Source organism: Ursus maritimus, unplaced genomic scaffold, assembly GCF_017311325.1.
Source record: "Ursus maritimus isolate PB19 unplaced genomic scaffold, ASM1731132v1 scaffold_266, whole genome shotgun sequence".
NCBI classification, from domain to species: domain Eukaryota; kingdom Metazoa; phylum Chordata; class Mammalia; order Carnivora; family Ursidae; genus Ursus; species Ursus maritimus.
Genome location: NW_024425186.1, coordinates 1 through 19,985, shown reverse-complemented (window position 1 = coordinate 19,985; position 19,985 = coordinate 1). Strand labels below are relative to the sequence as shown.

Genomic DNA, 19,985 nt, shown 5'->3' with positions numbered 1-19,985 from the left:
TAACATAGGCCCAAATAAGACATGGTGCCAGCAGAACATAGGGAGGAGGGACCGCCCTGGCTTGGGGAGTGGTGGAGGCCCAGGAAGGAGGTGGCATCTGCGCCCCATCTCCAGGAGCTATGAAGGTTGGTCAGGGCAGGCAACAGCAGAGTGGCTTTCCAGGATTGAGGATTTGGCTCCTACCAAACACTTTGTGGCGGGACACCAGTATTTTCTTTTTTGACCCACTTCTTAATCACATCATCTTTGCAGAAAACTTTTCTTTAAATTCTGACTGCTTTGAAAGCACACCAGGAAGGTTGTATCACTTGGCATTATTTTCAGTGAATTACGGAAGGAAAGACCCTAATCCTTGGAGGAGCACGCGTTGCCAGGCCCTGTACTAAGCCGATGCTCAGATGTGGGTTAAAGTTCTAGAAAGCAGCTTTTATAAGTATTTCTGGTTCTGCTTTGTTTAATTACAAAGAAGGGATAAATGCAAATGTTTTATGTTTTCGTTTGCCGCTCCCGTTTGCCTTCTCGCTCTCTCTGTAAACCCCTGCCATCTGCAGCCATTCTCTGTGCTCTAATAGCCAAGATACCATCTAGTCTTCTCTAAAGGCTGCTTCGAGCAGGTTTCCTGTAATGAAGATGCTGGTGGTAGAGATAAATCTGTTTCCATTCCAAAAAATGGGAAGGGGAAAAACCCCGCTTAGTGCTTGTTTGTGCATAATAGTGCCATTTTCTTAAAGACCTGTTTTAGACAGTGTTATGGGCTAATAAAGAACCAGTCTGCCCACAGCTCTCTGGGTAACTACAGAGCAGTGGGGATGGCGCAGGTGGGGCGTCATGGATGCCCGGGTGGCTGAGAGTGAGGATTTCCCATTTGAGATCCAAGTCTGCAGCTCCCACAAGTTAATCTAAAAATAGACCAAGCACATTTTCTTGCTGGGTAGATTCAGATAAAATTGAGCTCCTACATACCCAGGATTTGTGGGATTTGTTGCTAATATTAGAGATTTACATTTCTGTTATACCTCTGCCGGCTTAATCTGATCATTCCAAAATGCTCAGAACTGGTTGCTCTTTCAAGGACAACTTGATTAGGTAAAAATTAGACCTTTATTTATTGAAGCCTTTGGACTTTGGGCACCAATCTGTTTTACTCATCCTTTGCAGTTCCTTCAGACGTTCCTGAAAACACGTCTGCTGAGGCCGTCAGCTCCACCCAGATTTTACTGACGTGGGCTTTGGTGCCTGAACAGGACCAGAACGGGCTCATACTGGGCTACAAGGTATGTGTCAGAGGTGACTGTCCTGTGCTTAGACTGTGCAGGTGCTCCTGCGTGTCACTCCCTTAGACTAAGGAGCGCAGGGCGTCTTCCAGACCTGCAGCACCGTCCTGTGTTGTGATGTTCACATCTGTTTTCTCCTCTAAACTTCCTTGCCATCTGGTGACGAGGCACGACTACAACCTCCTAACATAGGCCCAAACAAGACATGGGTAGGAGCCGGCTACTTAAGCTCGAGCCTCTGCTTCCTGGCTTGTACAACGGGAGTCATCATGGTGGCTGGCTCTGATCTGGTCTGAGAGGGAAGGGGGTTTGATTTTGTGAGCTGCGGTGTGCTCCTAGCATGTGCTGAGTGGGTGTTCTTAGCTACCTGCATGCTGGTGCGCACGCCAGCATCCTGGGCCATCCAGGGCAATGGCGACAGCAGGAGGGGCGAGCACCTTTCTGCCTCTTGGGGGGCCCTTGCTGGGTTTAGTCTTACCTGCACTTATCCACCTGTGCTTTTGTTTACATCACTTCCCCGGAGCAGTGGGACGGATTTTCCTGGATGTGGCCCATAGGGCCCCACACCTGTCTGTTACTCCCTGTACAGCCTTCCAGCATCAGAACTCCAGGCTTTCCTTGGTTTTGATCCCCAGTCTCTGGTTTTCCCCCTCCTGTTCTCATGGGCATTCAGTTGCTCCCTCAGGCCCTGTTGGACGTGGGGAATCTCACTGGGCAGGTGTAGTGGCCACAACTCCACAGCACATACCTGGGTCCTGGAGAAGAGAGCTTGCCCTGCTGTTTTCAAGCTCCTCCCTGAGGACCGCCATCTCTTATGGCCTTCTGGGTCCTGGACTAAGGGACCAGTTCAGGAAGGATGAGCTGTGAGTGAGGACTTAGCAAACCAGCAGGAGCAGGCAGGGCCGTGGACGGGAGTTTCCCAGGGTGCTGTGTCTGTGCATGGGCAGCAGCACAGAGCCCAGGGGGACTGTGGCCCAGGGTGCAGGGAATTCCAGCAACTCTCTCGAGGCAGGAGCCCAATTTCCCAAGAATCTGGGAAACCGAGGGGGCGCTGGCTCCTTCTGTAGGAAGCACAGTGTCGGTGTTTATGACCAAGTCCTCGTTCTAGTGGATGTGGTTGGTGTGCCTGCTGTTGTGTGCCTCAGCTCTTGGAAATCACGGCTCAGGGGCAGCTCCCCCTGCCATGGGCTGGGTCCTAACTCAGCTCCTCTTCTGCTCTGGAGCACATCTTCCCCACTAAATACCAGCATATGGAAACTAGATCCATAAGCCTTAAACACCGCTGCTGTGGGGGAGAAGCCGCAGTTGCTGGTCCTTGCCTTGTGGTTGAGAGGCCCCCTCCTGGCACCCTGCATCCCCATGACCATGCACGCTTGTGTGTGGATGCTCCAGATTCTGTTCTGGGCCAACGACCTGGACCCCCGAGCCCCGCAGTCCCATCGTGCAAGGGAACCACACACAGTCGGCTCTGCTGGCCGGTCTCCAGAAGTTCATGCTATGCGAGGTCCGGGTGCTGACGTTCGTCCGCATTGGCAACGGAGTCCCCAGCTCTCCCCTCATCCTAGAGCGGACCGAGGATGACAGTACGGTAGCGGTGTGCTTGAACAGCCCAAACAACCGGGACAGTTGTCATTTTTAACTTAATTTTCGAACCACTTTTGTACCCCTTTTTTCAGTTGAGGAAAACAAAACAGAATTGTTTTTCAGTCACTGGGCATTTATATGTCCAATTTCAGCCTGGAGTGAATTTCTACAGCCTAATTACGAACTTCTGCAAATTTCTGTCATAACTCTATGAGAGGCAGTGCAGTAAAGGCTGGGTGGGCGGGGGCCATAAAACGCCCCGCTGGCAGTGTCAGCACAGATCGGGTTAAGAGCCCCACTCCCAGCCTGGGTGCCTTGATTTCCGTGGTGCCACCCACTCCCATCGTCCACATGCCCGGAGGTCCCTAGAAGGTCCCACACAGAGTGTGGTGGGTTCCACGGGCTCCCACACTGCCCTGCACCTGTGTTTCTGGGCCAGAATCACAAGCACCTCTTGATGGCTCTGCTTTTATGGACGTCTAAATCATCAGCAAATATGTTTTTCCAGTTTGTCAGACATTTAAAGGTTATCTCTTTTTACATTTTTATTGTTACACTGACTGTAGCAAATAGTCAGGGAGGGGTGTATATCCTGGGGGAAATACTGCTCCCCCCCACACACACACGTTCAGGATCAGAAGCTTCTCACAGAAGTAGGACAACTGTAGATTTCCTGATACATGTCGGCTGAAGTCATTCAATTAGCCCCCATTGTGCTTGGCTGCTGAGCTGGAAGGCATCTCTGTGTTCTGCTGGGAGACAGCACCAGCGCTGGGCTTCAGTCAAGGAGAGGAAGGAGCTCTGCACACCATCCTTTCCTGGGTGCAGAGCCTCGGGGGGCTAGGGTCTGACGGGGGCAGTTGGAACAAGGTTGTTTGCAAAACTATGGGAAGCCATGGCGTCCCGGTTACACAAACGAAAAGAAAAAGGAGCCTCCAACCTTGGTCAGTCACAACTTCCTCTTCCTAAAGTAGAGTCTGTACGTCACAGAATACTTTTCCTTCTTCTCCTGCAGTGTGATTGGAGGCATGTTTTCCTCTCCCTCATTTCAGCGCAATCCAAATGATCAGCTTTGGGGATGGCGCAGGGGATGGAGACCCCATGAGGCTGCCATCAAAATTTGCATGTTTGTGCAGTTGGTCCTGGTGTGGGAGCCCATAGCCTCCTTACGTTTAGGTTACCAAGTGCAAGGGTCACAGATGTATTCAAACACAGGTTTAAACTTTTAAATACCATTCTCAGCTTAATAACCAGAGGCAGAATTCAGTGGCCCCAGAATGACTGTAATTCACATCCTCCTGTCTCTGTATGCATTGCTCCAAGCCCATTGCCTCTTATCTGGGAGTCAGGTAAGCTCCAACCACAAGTTCTGGTGCTGGCCGCACACTCACTCACCGGGCTGTTTACGTGAATATATTTACAACGGCTGTGAGCTGGAGGCAAAGGCGCCACATCACACGGAATTATTTTGTGCATATGTACGCACCAACTCTTAATTTTCTAAGATGGTGCATACGAGAAAAATCACTCCTTGTAAATACGTGACTTTGTCAGTGGGGAGGGACTTTAGGCCATCTGATTTATCTAACACTTGCTGGCAGGTGTCAAGCTCCCGAAAGGATTCAGCCCAGATGGGCAGAATCTTGACCTCCAGCTTGATGTGCTTGCAGCCTCGCACCCCTTGCACTCATGGGCTCCCAGCACAGTGTGTGAGCACCGCTTCTAGAAGTTGGAAAAGCAGATGAGCTGGATTCTAAATGAGGTGTTTTCTTACCATCATTAGGGGGCCACACGGAGTCAGCTAGATTCCAGAAGTCATCTGTGGCCTTAGAGTGTCTGGTCCATGCACAGAGTCAGCTGTGGTAGAGAATGCTCGGCCAGCCCACAGAGTCCTGGGCTGTCTCCACGTCATGTCTCCACGTAACACCGTAGAGGCACCTGCCTCATGGTTTCCTCTCCTCCCTCCAGCCCCGGGCCTGCCAGTGAGGCTCGTGTTGCCAGAAGTGACACTCAGTCCGTGTGGATGGTGTGGCAGCCGCCGGAGGAGCCCAACGGCATCACTCTGGGTAAGGAAGCGGCCGTGATTAAAGAGATCATAGCTCAGAGGGAAATCGCAATTGCATTGATTTCCTCTGTTCTTGTTACATGTCAAAGAGGTTGAACAACAACAACAACAACAAAATCCTGCCTGCCACAGCCCGGCATTTTTAGCGCTGGGAAATGTGGGACCCTCTACTGTCCTGGGAGCTGTGTTCTGAGGTTTCTTTGCAGATTGAAATTTACATTTTGTTAGCCCAGAATTTCTTCCATTTGTTCGTGGTTCACAACAAAACCATCTGTAATTGGCCCTTCCTTCAGCTCTGAAATAACCAGGCTGTTTCCATGGGCGTCTGGGAAGCAGCAGCCTCATTTTTCATGGGAGCCAGAGACCCGGACTTTGCTCCCAAGTTCCAGGAAACATCCTCAGCTGCAGGGCCTTCACCTCATCCTTCTAAGAAGTTTCCAGCGTGAATTGTGTGCCTTGGGTCCCTAGGAAATGGTTTACTTTTAATGTTTCATTCAGGGGGGCAACTCTGATAGCATTGATGAAAAGCCTTATTTTTTCTTAGTTCCCCAAAGGAGGCAAGTTTTATTTAAAAAAAGAAATCATCAGTTCCTTTATTTAGTCACCCCTTCACCATGGCAAATTCAGGGCTTCCCCTATGCGTGGTGTCGCCTACATGGTGGGCAGTAAGGAGTAAAGAAGATGCACCTGTCCTCAGGATGCGTGTGGCTCACAGCACCACTGGGGAGAGGCACAAGGATGATGAAATGTGATAGGTGACTAATAATGGTTCACGAGATGCTCCACAAGCGGGTCCCCCAGGCCAAGGGGCTCTCAGAGGACGGAAGGTGGCTTTAGAGCTGGATCTTGTCGATGAGTGGCCTCTGGAGTCCTGGAGGAAGGGAAGAGGGACATCCCCTCAGCCAGAGGGAATGCCTTCTGACTGTGAGAGTGTAGACAGATCCCTGCCTGCGGATGTGGGCAGGGCCAGGCCTGGGTTGCCTGGGGATGGCCGGCTCTGCCATGCAGGGAGTGCCCAGTGCCCAGACCTGTGAAATCGGGCATCTAACGGCCAGGGCCCCAGGCTCGATCTACTCTCCAGACCCAGGCCGGCCTCTGATAGGCTATGTCCCTAATCCAGACTCGTGGCAGACCCCCAGATATGTTAGCTCGTGTACTGGGTGGTTTACAGGAAGATTATAAACCTGAGCTTACAGACAGGTAGTGAAATTCACCACTTACACCTGCTTCTGATATTAGGATTCTAAGATTCGGTTTGAAAAAGGGTTTTACTTCATTAAAAAACATTTTAAAATAATCTGTGCTGAGGGCAGTAGGGAGTCCCCCAAGGACTTTGAGCAGCAAAGTGATGGAATCAGGTTTGCCTTCTAGGTAACAACTAGAGAGGCAAATAGTTTTGAGTTCTTGAGTCATGAACATGGGGAGGACAGAGCCTGAGGCATCCCGACGTCGTCTGCTGCCAGGCTGGGCCCTCCTCAGTCTGACCCTTCCTCGTGCGATTTCTGGAGTTGCTGGGTGGGGTATTTTGCTGAGTACAGTATTTCTGAAATGGGTGACCTTTGGAACCGCAGGTTCTTGCTATTTTAAAATCTCAAGGAGCCGCCGAGGAAGCTGCTGGTGAAATGTATATTTCAGATCCTGTCGGATGAGACGGGATCCCAGACACCTCTTAGGCCCCACACCTTGTGCTCCAGACCTGGGGCGGGAGATGGTCTGCAGAGTGCATGGATGGGCCAGAAGTCTCCTGGAGCCCCTCAGCACCACGCCCCAGCTGCTGCCTCTTCTGGACAGAGCAGGGCTAAACATCTGATGACCCAGTGGGCATCCCCAGCTTGCTGTGAGGAAACCTTTCTGGAGCACAGAATGTGAATTCTGTCCTGTCACAGTACCTGGAGTCTCCAAGAAGCAGAATCTCCCCATCCTGCTGAGGAGGGAGGCCCCATCCCCACCCCGCCCTGGGCCTGGCAGCCCCGGCTCCCACCGCTCCTCCTGCTCCTGCCACAGCCTCTGCCCTCTGCTCCAGTACTGCGGTTGGTGCTAATTCTGTGCCCACCTCTGCACTCCCTGTAGCCATCCTGGGCTGATAGGAGTCATTTTGACAGGAGGACCCCCCGGGAGAGGGATGGGAGGCCAGTGAGCATTTCACATGTGTGTCTCTCTTACTGTAGACAGACATGCATTCTGATTTCATAGCCATGGCTTTGAACTACTCATCCTGGGTCCTGCTCACAAACATGGGGAGGTCGTAGACTGAGCCAGGGCCAGCCCACTGTGCTTGCTGGTCCTTTGCCCCTTCTGTGCCTCTAAAGTCTACATTCGATGTGACTCCACAGCCGTCCCTGCCTGGTTGTGCCCACTGTCATCACACGAGTCTCACTGTCCAAAGATAAAATCTCATCATGTACTTTGAAGGGCATCTGTAACGTTTGTGCGTCTGTTTGAGAAAGCACTGTGAAAGGAGAATTCAGACCATGATGGGGTAGCATTTACATTATTCAGATTGGGAGTCCTAGAAAGACTTGATACTACCCAGGTGAGACGGGGAAGTGGGCAAACACGTGCTCATATGCTCCCAGAGAATGATATGGTCATGTCTGGGCGAGGTGACCACATCTGTCCTCTCCATCCTGGAGGCCCTTCCTGTCGGGTCTTAAAACCTGGAGTTCTCACACCTGTACCCAAGGAGACACACACGGGACACTCTTGCAGTGTCGTGTTCAATAACAGGGAAAAACAAAGAGACAGATACCCAAGTGTCCATCAATCAGGCAACAGAAATGTGTATCCTGGGCTCTTCACACAACAGAAAACATGATAGCAGTTACAGGAATGACCAAGATCTACACGAGCCAACGTGAGGAAGTCTCACAAGCATCTGTTCAGGGGGAAAACAAGTTGCAGGAGAATCCACAGAGCGTGAGAATGTTCCTGTACATTTAAACCTCTAGGAGCGTTACTATAGTCATTTACATGTACAGTCAACGTGTGAGCTCATGGACAGGAGTACACCCGGAGTTGAGACGGGGCGTGGCCTCTGAGGAAGAGGAGCTGGTGGGGCCACCAGACAAGCTCAACTTTTTCTGTCTCTTCTCTTACATGAAAATGAAAACAGTCCAATTTGGCAAAATCTCAAGATTTGTTCAGTTGGTACAATCAATATTTGGGTGTTTCATCTATATCATTCCCAGTATTTCCTGTATGCTTGAAAGATTTATAATAAAAAAGGACGATCATAAGATCACTATAGCCTTTTTAAAAAACAGAAAATTCAAACAAGTAACAGGCAGAAAATGAGAATCACCCACAATTCCACCGCCCAAAAATAATGTTACGATTTTTTTCTTCTGTTCATTTTTCTACTATTTTAATTACAAAATAGTTCCTACTTAGAAAGGATTCTCTTCGTTTTAGCACATGCCTGTTTAGCAGCGGTGGCCTGCCCATGTCCCTGCCACCCCGTCTAGCATGGACAGCCCTCCAGGCCTGCCGAGGGATTTTATGTTTATCTCTCCTTCAGTTTTCTGCATGATTTTCCTAGAGGTAAACTTAAGCCTAAAAAGCTAATACTAGTGCTGCATATTTTTAGATTTCAGGCAAACTCCTGTCCTGTGTTTTTCTGTGACTTTGCTCCTCTCTTCCCACGTCACGAATCTTTCCTACATACACACCTTGGCTGTCTAGCTCTGCACATACCTGACGGGATGCTCACAGCGCCTCCAGCATCCTGGTGCTTGCCTCCTGGCACGCAGGTGGAAGGGTTCCCCAGGTCACACACCCAGGAACAGCCTTGGTGGGCCACAGAGTTGGAGCCTTTTCAACTCTGCACAATGACGCCCGACCACTTTCCTGAGCAGTAATACCCATTTGTACTCCCACCAGCAGATGTAAGGACCCCCATGGTTCTGCACATCTTTGCCAACATTCGATAGGCTCAGAATCGAAACTTCTTTCCTCCAGAAACTTTGGGTCAGTCAGCTCTCCTGACAGCAGTGCCCATCTCACTCCACCTTCACCAACATCGACATTAATGGGCTTTTTGTTTGTTTGGTTTTTGTTCGTTTTTATCTGGGCCAGTTTGATACATTAAATAGAACATATGAAGAGAACATTTTCAAAGTTTACTAGCCATAAGTTATTATTTTTTTTGGGGGGGGGGATTTCCAGTTTATATTCTGTAGTAGTTTGTTTCTTAAACAGCAGGAATCTATTTTCTGTCAAGTCCAGAGGCTGGAGGTGTGAGATCCAGGGATGGCTGGGCTGGTGTCTCCAGCAGCCTCTCTCCTTGCCCCCCCCCCTTGTCTTCCCTCACCTGGTCATCCCGCTGTGTGTGCCTGTGTCCTGATCTCCTCTTGTAAGGGTGCCAGTCCCCCTGGATCAGGGCCTACCCTAGTGACCTCATTTCACCTTAATCCCCTCTGTAAAGACCCTCTCCCCAAATACAGTCACATTGAAGATGCTCAGGGCAAGGACTGTAACCTGTGAATTTGGGGGATGCCATTCAGCCCGTAACACGTCCTTTGGCCATTTTTCTCTTGGAGAGTCACCCCTTCCTTATGGGCTCTCACATACCTTACTCGTTGGTAACATCAGAGTACCAAGTGGCTGAGAGACCTGAGTCCGCAGTTGGGCTCTGAATCTGGGTTGGAGGCCTGACTCTGCTCTGTTAGTGCTGTGACACAGGGTCCGGACCACTTAGCCCAGTAAACACCACCCAACATGATGATTAACTCATTAACAATATTCAATGTCACGGATGTTGCAAAAGTTCCCCTTTTAATTTTGGTCACAGAGACTTTCACGTGGACTTGAAACCTGTGTGTCTTCCCATCGTGTGCTGTTTCCATGGTGGATGGAGCAGGTGCTGTCACCTGCACGCAGGCCCCATAGGCTGGGGTCAGTGGGCCCCCAGTCCCTCTCAGGGCCATTGTGGCTCCTTCCACTCCTCACTCTGAGTGGTGGCCCCTCTTGCCACCCTGCACTTGTAGCCGCGTCACTCCCTGGGCACTGAGTCCACTCAGGGCACAGTGGCAGGACTGAGGCATGTGGGAGGGTCAATGGGCTCAGCCTCTTCAGGCTGTGGAGGGCGAGACACAGCGAGAGGAAAGGCCAAACAACACCGATCTCAGGATCTGAGTCAGCCAGCTGTTCTCAGGAAGTTTCCCCAACCTCACATCGAGGTGGGGTGATTCACTCTCCCCTGCACCCCCAGCAAGCCAAGATCTGCACAATGCACTCAAGAATCCCGGGCTGCCTGCTCTGCTCTCCCCTGGGTTTGAAGCACCATGCTCCAGACAGGCTGAAGGCAATGTGGGCAACCCTGCAGACTCAGTAGCCCAGCCTGATGAATTTAGGCACGTTACTGAGCCTTTCTGTGCCTCAGTTTCCCTATCCCTCAAATGGGAATAAGACTCCTACTCCCTCCTAGTGTTGATTGAGTTGTGCCTGAGGACCTTAGGACAACGCCCAGCACGTGGTAAGCACTCAGCGAATGTTCACTGGAACACATGGCTGTTTAGTATTTCACCGTGTCTCCCGCACCAGAGAATTTCTTCTTGTCGCCCAAGACGTCACCCTGTGCCAGCATCTAGCTGGCGCTCCCCAGCAGAGGTTTCACACGGACATGACAGGGAGAAGAACCAGGAAAGGCAGGTTGGAGCCAGGTTATAAGAGCTCCTAAGGGACATTCAAAAGTTTAGATTTTGATCCATAGTCCCAGGGCAGTGAGGGGGGGTCACTAAAAATCACAAAAATCCAGGTAAGGAGAGGGCAGTATATAAATACTTTAAGCATTCCAACCATGGCAAGACAGACAAAAAGTACAATAGTGCTAGGTCTACCTGTAATGCAGAAAAACACCACATTTGAACATCTTCTTGTAATGGTCCAGCTGTAATGGTAACAAATGTTGTCAGGGTAACCTGTGACCTGAATATTATTACAGCTAGCACCCCAAATTGCAGATGCTGTAGGAGGGTTGAGAAAACAGCTTCCAAAGGTTCAGATCAGTGTTCATAGGAAATAAATGGAAACATCTCTTTGCAAGACTGGCTTCCCACACACTAATGTTTCTGATCTCGCTCGAAGTGTAATTATGTAACTAGTCTTTTCCGTCAAAACACTCTTCTCCCTCAAAACTATCTCCTGTTATTCTCTAGAAATGCAAGAACGGGTACTCAGCTGCTTGCTTTTGCCATTTAGGCACAGGAAAGGGCTCTCTTCTATTGTCCGTTGAGGCTAGGGCTTCGTAAGGACATTTGAGGTGCCTGTCTGTATGTTCACCAGGCCAGAGTGGGGACTGGGGTATATCACCCTGAGTTTAGGGCGGATAAGAGGAAGGCACGAACATACCCGCAGGCTGAGGGGCTTTCTCCCAGTGGTTCATGTGGGAGCTAGAGCAGAGGCAGGGATAATAAGCCGGGTTTCCTGCAGGTGCACATGGTGATGCTGTCCTTGCTGTCCCATGCATTGCCTCAGAGCCAGCGCCATGGCTGTAGGAAGTGGGCCTCATCGTCTCTGTGTTTCAGTGGCAGAGGAGCCCGGGAAAATCCAGCTGTGAACAACCTGCTTCTGGCTCAGTGCTGGTGGCACCTGGAAGAGCAGGTCCATGCGGTGGAATGGTACAGCCATCAAAACTCGTGTTTCTGAAAGAAAAGAATGATGCTTGGGAGATGTAGTGAGAAGACACGAATGAAAAGTCTGCACTTGGAGTAAAATCCGTTTTGTTTCATGTTCATATGCGTAGAAAAATGATGACCAGAAGCAGCCCCGAAGAGTAACCGTGACCTCTGGATGGTGGCAGATTCCGTGTGCGTGGTTGGGGCCCGGCACTCCCCACCAAGGCCCATCCCGCAGCCTCTGGGGTGCTGGCAGTGCCCTGTGCCCGAGGGTGCTCTCTGCCCTGGGGCCAGGCTTCTAGGGGAGTTGCCGGCCAGCAGTCCCCCGCCCATGACTCCTGGGGGTTGGGGGGATGCCGCCGCAGCCCCTGCCACCCCACACACACACACCCAGTGGACAGATCCTTGGTGGCCCAGCAGGGCAACTGCTTCAACAGGCCTTCTGTCAGCTTCTTCTGTTTCTGGGGCTCACCTCCTGAGAAAACTCTTCACTCTGGGCTGTCTTGGAGCTCCCTGGGCCCCTCAGGAGTCAGGCAGCAACATCCACAGTACAGAGAGCATCTCGTGTGGGCAGAGCCCCGGCGTCTCTAGCACCTGCCCCTGCGTAGCCAGCTCCTTCCTCTTCTGCTGGCCAGCACGGCCAACAGTGACCCACCACAGCCCATGTGATGTGACATGCAGAGGATCCTGGGACACCTCCCTTCCTGGTGCACTCTCTACCCCTCCTTGGTGCTCTGGGCTCCAGTGGCCGAGGGCTCTGGCATTGGGCTGGGCAGGGCTGCTCCTCACAGGTTCTCATGCCCGTCATAGACCTAGCCACGGCTCTGGCTCCAGGCCCTGCTGTGGGGGACTTGGACCCACCGCCCTGACCTTATTCCTGGTGCAGGTACCCCAAGGCTCTTCCAGACAACCCCGGTTTTTTTGTCCACTCTACAAAACAACTCATCCTCTCCAGAGGAACCCTGGCCCTGGAGTTTCTGCCTCTCTGCTGTGCTGGTGTTGACCCCCTGGCACTGGGATGTGCCTCCCCTTGTTCCCACATGCCTTGCAGTCTCTCCCAGTCCCTCAAAATCCCCTTCCTGGAGAGTGACCAGTTTCTTTTCCATTTGTCTCTCTTTTATTCAAATCATCAGAATGTTACCATTTTAGAGCAGGAAGGAGCTGTGTGAAGCAGGAGGGCCTCCTGGGCAGGACGGGGCTCCCACACTGAAGGCCCAATTCTGTCCTCTGTTCACTGTGTCCTTTTCTGGCCCTCGGGGGTAAAATGGACATGCGTCCTGTGCCTGAAATGCAGAGGCACTAAGAGGGGGCTAGTTGTTTTCTTGATTCATAGTGTAGGGGTGAGAACTTCTCCCTCTTCCCTTCTGGGTTCTACAGCTGGTCCAAGAATTAAGTTGACATAAGACTGATGAACAGGGCGATTGGTAGGAGAAGGAAGGGAAGAATGAAGGGGGGGGGTAAGCTGAAGGGGGGATGAACCATTAGAGACTATGGACTCTGGGAAACAAACTGAGGGTTTAGGAGGGGAGGGGGTGGGGGGATCTGCTGGCCTGGTAATGGGTATTAAGGACGGCATGTGTTGCATGGAACACTGGGTGTGATACACAAGCAATGAATCATGGAACACAACATCAAAAACTAATGATGTACTGTATGGTGACTAACGTAACATAATAAAAAAATTTTTTAAAAGACTGATGAACAGGAAAAAACCATTTAATTTTGTATGTACAGGAGCCCCCAAAACACAAGGCTCAAAAGTGACCAAAGCGGACTGTTTTTAATGCTTTTCATGAATAGAAACAGTCAATTGGTGAAGCGTTGACAAGATGAGGGGTTTGGGCTTGGGGTGGTAATCTAGTGAAGTAACAAGGTTGTATAGCCACCTCGGCCCTCACCTGCCCATGGCTGGTGAGGAGGCTGCCTCTCTTCCTCCTGGTGCAGCGAGGGAAGGTCCGAGTGTCCTCTGGCACTGGCTGTTTCTTAAGTAACTTTAATCCAAAATAATGTGTGAAAATGGCATATTTGGGAGTGGCCTATGCTACTCTGCTTCACTGGCTGGAAATGAGAAGCTGAGAGTCACTTTGGTGTTGGGGTTGGGGTTGAAGCCTGGCTTAGGACTTCCTGACAGTTGAGGTATTGAGTATGGAGGAAGGGCCTATAGGCTGTTTTGTTTTTTAAGATTTTGTTTATTTGAGAGAGAGAGCAGGAGCAGGGGGAGGGCTAGAGGAAGAGGGAGATGCAGACTCCCTGCTGAGCAGGGAGCCTGAGGTGGGGCTGGATCCCAGGACTCTGAGATCATGACCTGAGCCAAAGGTAGACATTTGACCAACTGAGCTACCCAGGGGCCCCTGATTTTTGGATTTTGAACCACGTTGTATCCATGAAATAAATCTTACTTGATCGTACTTGTTACTGTATTGTTGAATTTGGCTTGCTGATATTTTGTTGAGGATTTTTATATCTATGTTTATCACATATACTGGTCTGTAATTTTCTGTTCTTGTGGCGTCTTGGCAGCTTTTGTTAAGGGCAATGCTGGCCTCCTAAAATGATTTGGGAAGCCCTTCTTCTTTTTTTTTTTTTTTTTTTCGTGGAAAAGTTTGAGAAGGATTGGTATTCATTTTCCTTTGAACATTTGGTAGAATTCACAGTGAAGCCATTTGGTCCTGGGCTTCTGATTATTGAGGGTCTTTCAATTACTCATTTAATTTCTCCACTGGTAACTGGTCTAGTCAGAATTACTGTCAGTTTATGATTCAGTCTTGGAAGGTTGCATGTTTCTGGGAATTTATCCTGTTCTTCTAGGTCGTCCAGTGTGTTGGGGAGTAGTTGTCCATAGTAGTCTCTTGTGAGCTTTTGTATATCTACGGAATCAGTGGGAACATCTCTTCCATTGCCGCTTATGAGTTTTCATTCTTTTTTTCACCCTGAGTCCAGCTGAAAATTTGTCAGCTTTGTTCTTTTCGAAGAACCGGGTCTTTGGTTGATCTTTCTATTGTCTTTTTAAAAGTCTTTCCATTGTCTCTTTAGTCTGTAGTTCATCTATTTCTGTTCTGATATGTTACTTCCTTCTACTAACTTTGGCCTTCCTTTGTTCTTTTTTCTGTTTCCTTGAGGTGTAAATTTAGGTTGCTTATCCAAGACATTTCTTGTTTCTTGAGTTAGGCCTGTATCACTCTAAACTTCCCTTTTAGAAATACCTTTCTTAAGGATTTTATTTACTTATTTCAGAGTGAGAGCACTCACAAGCAGGGAGAGGAGCAGAGAGAGAGAGGAACATACTCCTTCCTGAGTGTGGAACTGACACAGGGCTGGATCCCAGGACCCTGAGATCATGACCTGAGCTGAAACCAAGAATCCAACGCCCATCCGACTGAAGCACCCAGGTACCCAACTTATAAACATTTCTAATACAATCGGTTACTATTCTTTTCTTTTTGGATGGGTGTGGTCTTAATTCTTTTTGAATGAGACAAATTTAATAGCTGGGTCTGTGGTCTTGATTTTGGATATCAACTACAAGCAGTATCCAGCAAAAAGTAGACAACAAATAGTTATTACTGGATTGATGTAGAATTTAATTTTATAACTTGAAATCAATCTGATTTCCCTTATATTATCTCTTGATTTTCATGCTCCCTACACTTTCCTGCTTATCTAGGAGTACTGTAAAACAATATGGCATAATTGAAGGGAGAAAACTTGATTGGACATTATGCAAAGAATAAACCAAAGGCCATTTACCTAAGTTGTGGTACGATGTCAAGAAGGGAAATATGAAGATGTTATGAAAATTATTTGTAATTTCCCATCTCAGAAGTAAAGTCTACAATTCTCATTATTCTTGGACATTTTCAAATGTATCCAAACTTGTGGCGAACAAAAGAAAGCAAATCCGAAACTCGTGAGTTGCAATATTTAGAAATGGTGGTTGGATTTGACTGTGAGGCACACAGCCTTCTAACAGGCTATACATGCTGTGGGGTCACACTTTGGTCAGCCACCCGCAGATTCAAAACTCATACACTTTATTAGCATTAACAAGGGGTGAAAAATGGTGTGAAATGGCTGATCAGTAATAATTGTTCTGTGAATATGAATTTTAGTTTGGATAAAAGACACGATATGATTTACTGCAACTTTAGATGTCTCGTTTCTATTATGCTGTCTTGCAAAATTTTCAAAAAGGAAAGGCTGTTGTCCAATTTCAGGTGGTCTGGGGCCCGTTCCAGTTTGTCTAACAATGCTTGAAAATACATATTTGCAATCATGGAGAAAAACAGTTGGGGAGAAATGACTGGGTCCAGAGAGTGAGCTTTGAGAGAACACTTCCCAAAACACTTCCGCTACTTTGAAAAAATTGAAATATAAGAATAGGTGTATTCCTTTTTACATCAGTGGGGTCTGTGACTAATTCCATAGAGATAGATATTGACCGTTTAATATTGGGTTAAAAGAGATCAGGAGGAATCCCCATTTTTCATTCTTTTTTTTAAAAATGATTTATTTGTATATTTTAGAGAGAGAGAGACAGCGTGAGTTGGAGGAGCAGAGGGAGAGGGAGAATCTCAAGCAGATTCCATGTTGAATGCAGAGCCCAATGCAGGGCTCCCTTAGGAACCCCCATTTTTCTTAAAGGGGGTTAGCAGACATGGCTTAAGACAGGGCTTCTCAACCTTGGCTCTGTTGACATTTGCGGCAAGGGAACTCTTGTGGGAGCTGCAGGGAGCCTGGTAGCATGTGGAACAGCATCCCCGGCCTCTACCCACCAAATGCCAGTAGCACCCGGCCCACAGTTGGGAACCTTCAATGTACCCAGACATTGCCAAGTGTTCCCTGGGGGCCAAAGCACTCCCTGCTTGGGGACCACTGGAAGCCAATATAATGTGTCCAGAGAACTGGGAAGATACACCCTCTGGGTATAATATTCTATTATGTACCCCTTAATGGAGTAAAAATAATCTCAAACCGAAGAGACATTGATGGAATGTAAATACAGGGAGAGCGAGAACGCCAATGGAAGCCTCATCACTGTGTAAATGCCTGGAGAACAGGAGTCAAGGCGAGTAGAGAGGAGGCCTACATTAATTTATTTTCATTCATTAAAATGATTGATAATCATTCATTCCATTCATGGGTTTCTCACATTCTACAGAGGGTGGCTAAGGTGAGAGCAAGATGGAGAGTTTAAACGAGGTTGATTAAACTGTTACTGAGCCACTACCACCCATGCCTGGCAACATGTACGTAATTTTGTCCCACATTGACTCTGGGTTTGAGAATCCCTGGCACAGATGTGAGTCTCAGTACTCAGTCTGAAGAAGTGGATTATTTCAGGATGTTCATAAATCAAAGTGCAGTATAGCCTGAGGGAGCCTGAACAGCACTGGCCGATAGGATTCCATGATGTAAACGATCTCTGTCTGCCCTGTCCAATATGGTAGCACCAGCTCGGAGTGGCTCTTGAGCCCTTGAAATGTGGCCACCTTTCTTGTGTCACATGTGGAAATGTGAACATTTGGGGGATAGTGAATTAAAAATACATTGTTTAGTGTGCCTGGGTGGCTCAGTTGGTTAAAATGCCATCTCTTGATCTCAGCTCAGGTCTTGATGGTTGTGTGTTCAATCTCTGCCTTGGGCTCCACACTGGGCAGGAGCCTCCTTAAAAAACAAAACCAAACCCAAAACATCATTTACATTTACTTCACCATTTTCATTGCTCTTGTTTCCAGTGTGCTTATTAGAAAACATGAAACCATGTCTGTGTCTTGCATTAGGTTTTTATCAGAGAGCCCTGATCTAGAAGGTGGAGAATTCTGCCCTGTCAGGACACCTTGAACTCAACCCTGCTCTGGGTTAGTGTCTGGGCCAGGCAGGACCTGCAGGCAGAGCTGCGGATCCGCCTAAGTTCGGATCCTTCTCCCGTCTCAGCTCAAAGCCCAGTGAGGATTCTAGACTTGGTTTCCAATCGGCATTTCAGATCTCTCTCGGTTTGGACCATGTGCCCTTGATTTTGTGTGTTCATTCGTTAGCACTAGAAAGGACATTTACTTAGGACCCATTAGGTATTTCCACTTTAAGGATGAAAGGATTTCAGGAAACAATAGCATTTAAATCACAGATGATCCTGCCATTCAGCTGTCCAGGTGATCTCCCTCTGGGAAGCCACCATGAAGTAGTTTAAAGAGGCAACCCAATGTCCTGTCTGCCTAGCCTTCCTGAAGAAGTGCTTTGTGGAAAATTTATAAATAAATAATAAATAAATAAATAAATAAATAAATAAATTTCTGGTTCCTGGCACAGGACTCCTAAAATCCTTGCAGTTTCCTGAGGGATAGGAGAGCCTTTTGTTAGTCATAAAATCTCCAACAGACCTCTCCAGAGTTTAGGCTAAATAGCTGACATAGGGTGGGGCCCAGAAATGGCATCACAGTGGGGCTGGTCACCAGAAGGACCAAACTGGGAGTCAAGGATTGGAAATTTCAGCCCCAGCCACTGGCCATCTGTGAGGGGAGGGGGCTGAAGATCGGGTTATAAAAAGTCTTGACCAAGAGGTTGGTGAACACATTAATATTCTGGAAAAGTGATTTTCCCCCAGAGAGGGCGTGGAAGCTCTCCACCACTCCCCACCCCCTTTAGACCTTCCTTGCTACACACATCTCTTCCATTGGGCGTTTCCTGAGTTGTATTCTTTATAATAAACTGGTCGATGTAAGTAAAGTGCTTTCCTGACTTCTGAGTTGATCTTTTTTTCCCCTTCATTCATATAACTTTTATTACAGTGTATTTATAATTGTTTTTTCCTTTTTTAAATTTTAAATTCAATTAGGCAGCATATAGTACATCGTTAGTTTCAGATGTAGTGTTCAATAATATATCATTTGCGTATACCCTCCAGGGCTCATCGCATCACGCGCCCCCCTTAATGCCCATCACCCAATTACCTCATCCCCCCCACCTCACCTCCAGCAACCCTCAGTTTGTTTCATATACTTAAATGTCTCTCATGGTTTTTCTCCCTCTCCGATGACCTCCAGTTCAGTTTTCCCTCCATTCCCCTATGATCCTCTGCACTGTTTCTTAGAGTCTACCTATGAGTGAAACCATATACTTGTCTTTCTCTGACTGCTGTGTTTCACTCAGTATAATACACTCCAGTTCTGTCCAGGTCGATGTAAGTGGTAAGAATTCATCCTTTCGAATGGCTGAGTCATATTCCTTTGTATACATGGAGCCCATCTTCTTTATCCATCCACTTGTGGATGTAAGTCATTCTAGTGAAATTATCAAACCTAAGGAGGGGGTCTGAGGGAGTACCTGACCTTGTGGTTGGGCAGAAGTGTGGGTAGCTTGAACACCCCATTTGTGACTGGCCTCTGCAGTGGGGACAGACTTGTGGGACTGAGCCCTGAAATCTGTGGAGTATGAATTGAATTGTTGGAGAACGTGGCGAGTTGGTTGTGGTTGGTGTCAGGAAATAGAGCACACGGGTGTACTTGAAACGTGAACACATCTCCTTCCTCCACTGCACCAATTGACTGCATAAAGCCCCCCCTTAGGGGTCCTCTGTGCTCTGTGGTCTCTTGGAAGAATGGAGTCAGGTTCGACTGGCAGTAGGGGAAGTTGGTTTCCAAGATCAAAGATGTGGAGCCTAGCTGAGAGCTATTCCCTAGGTGAAGCCATGGATGCCGAAATGACCCCACTGCCCCCTTCCTCACTAAGGACTCAGAGATTGTGATATCACAGTTGGTTCCCCACGAAAGGTGGGAATTATCTGACTTTGGGCATTTTATGGGCCTGTGCCCCTCAGTCCCAAGTGCAGAGTAGAGTGACCTGGTAGGTCTCTGATAAAGACTGACGGTTGAGTCCTGCTCTGGACACAAGTGAGCCACCCGACAGAGTCCATTATCAGGACAGCTCGGTTTCTTGTGAGACATCTATTCTTTGGAGGAGCGATCGCCTCATACACTCTTCCTTTCCTGTTGCTTCCCCACCTCCTTTGGGCTCTTGATTGGTGCCCTTGTGGAAGGTCTCCCTGCCATGCCAAACCTCAGGTGAAATCTATTCCCTATGGAAAGCACCTGCCTCGTCTCTTGATTTCCCTCACAAGACATGTAACACAGTCTCGTCCTTTTTCTTGGCTTTGTGGGGGGAAAATGATACTACTAATGTGTGTCTTAACCTTTTGATATGGAAAAGGGTGTGGCTACCCCGGAGTGCAAAAAAAAGCAAAGGCTTCAAAAATCATACTGCCCCCTATGTCTGGTCTTGCTTATTTCCCTCCTTACAACATTTTTACTGATTCACTGCTTAATGATCATGAGACAAGGTCTCTCTTATAGGCATCATTAATTGAGTCCTGAGTTCGATGTTCGGGACAGATTTTTGTGGGAAGGTTTATTGACTGTGGAAAAAGCAGAGAGAAGCCACTGAAATGCAAAAGGA

At 48.4% G+C, this 19,985-nt stretch overlaps 1 long non-coding RNA gene across 1 annotated transcript; it reads left to right on the top strand.

The window, feature by feature from the left end:
- The first annotated feature begins 523 nt into the window (after window positions 1-523).
- Window positions 524-16,024, top strand: LOC103680626. The gene is made up of 3 exons (XR_573135.2): window positions 524-1,274; window positions 4,827-4,924; window positions 14,772-16,024. It is a non-coding gene; the product is annotated as an uncharacterized LOC103680626 (long non-coding RNA).
- The last annotated feature ends 3,961 nt before the right edge of the window (window positions 16,025-19,985 follow it).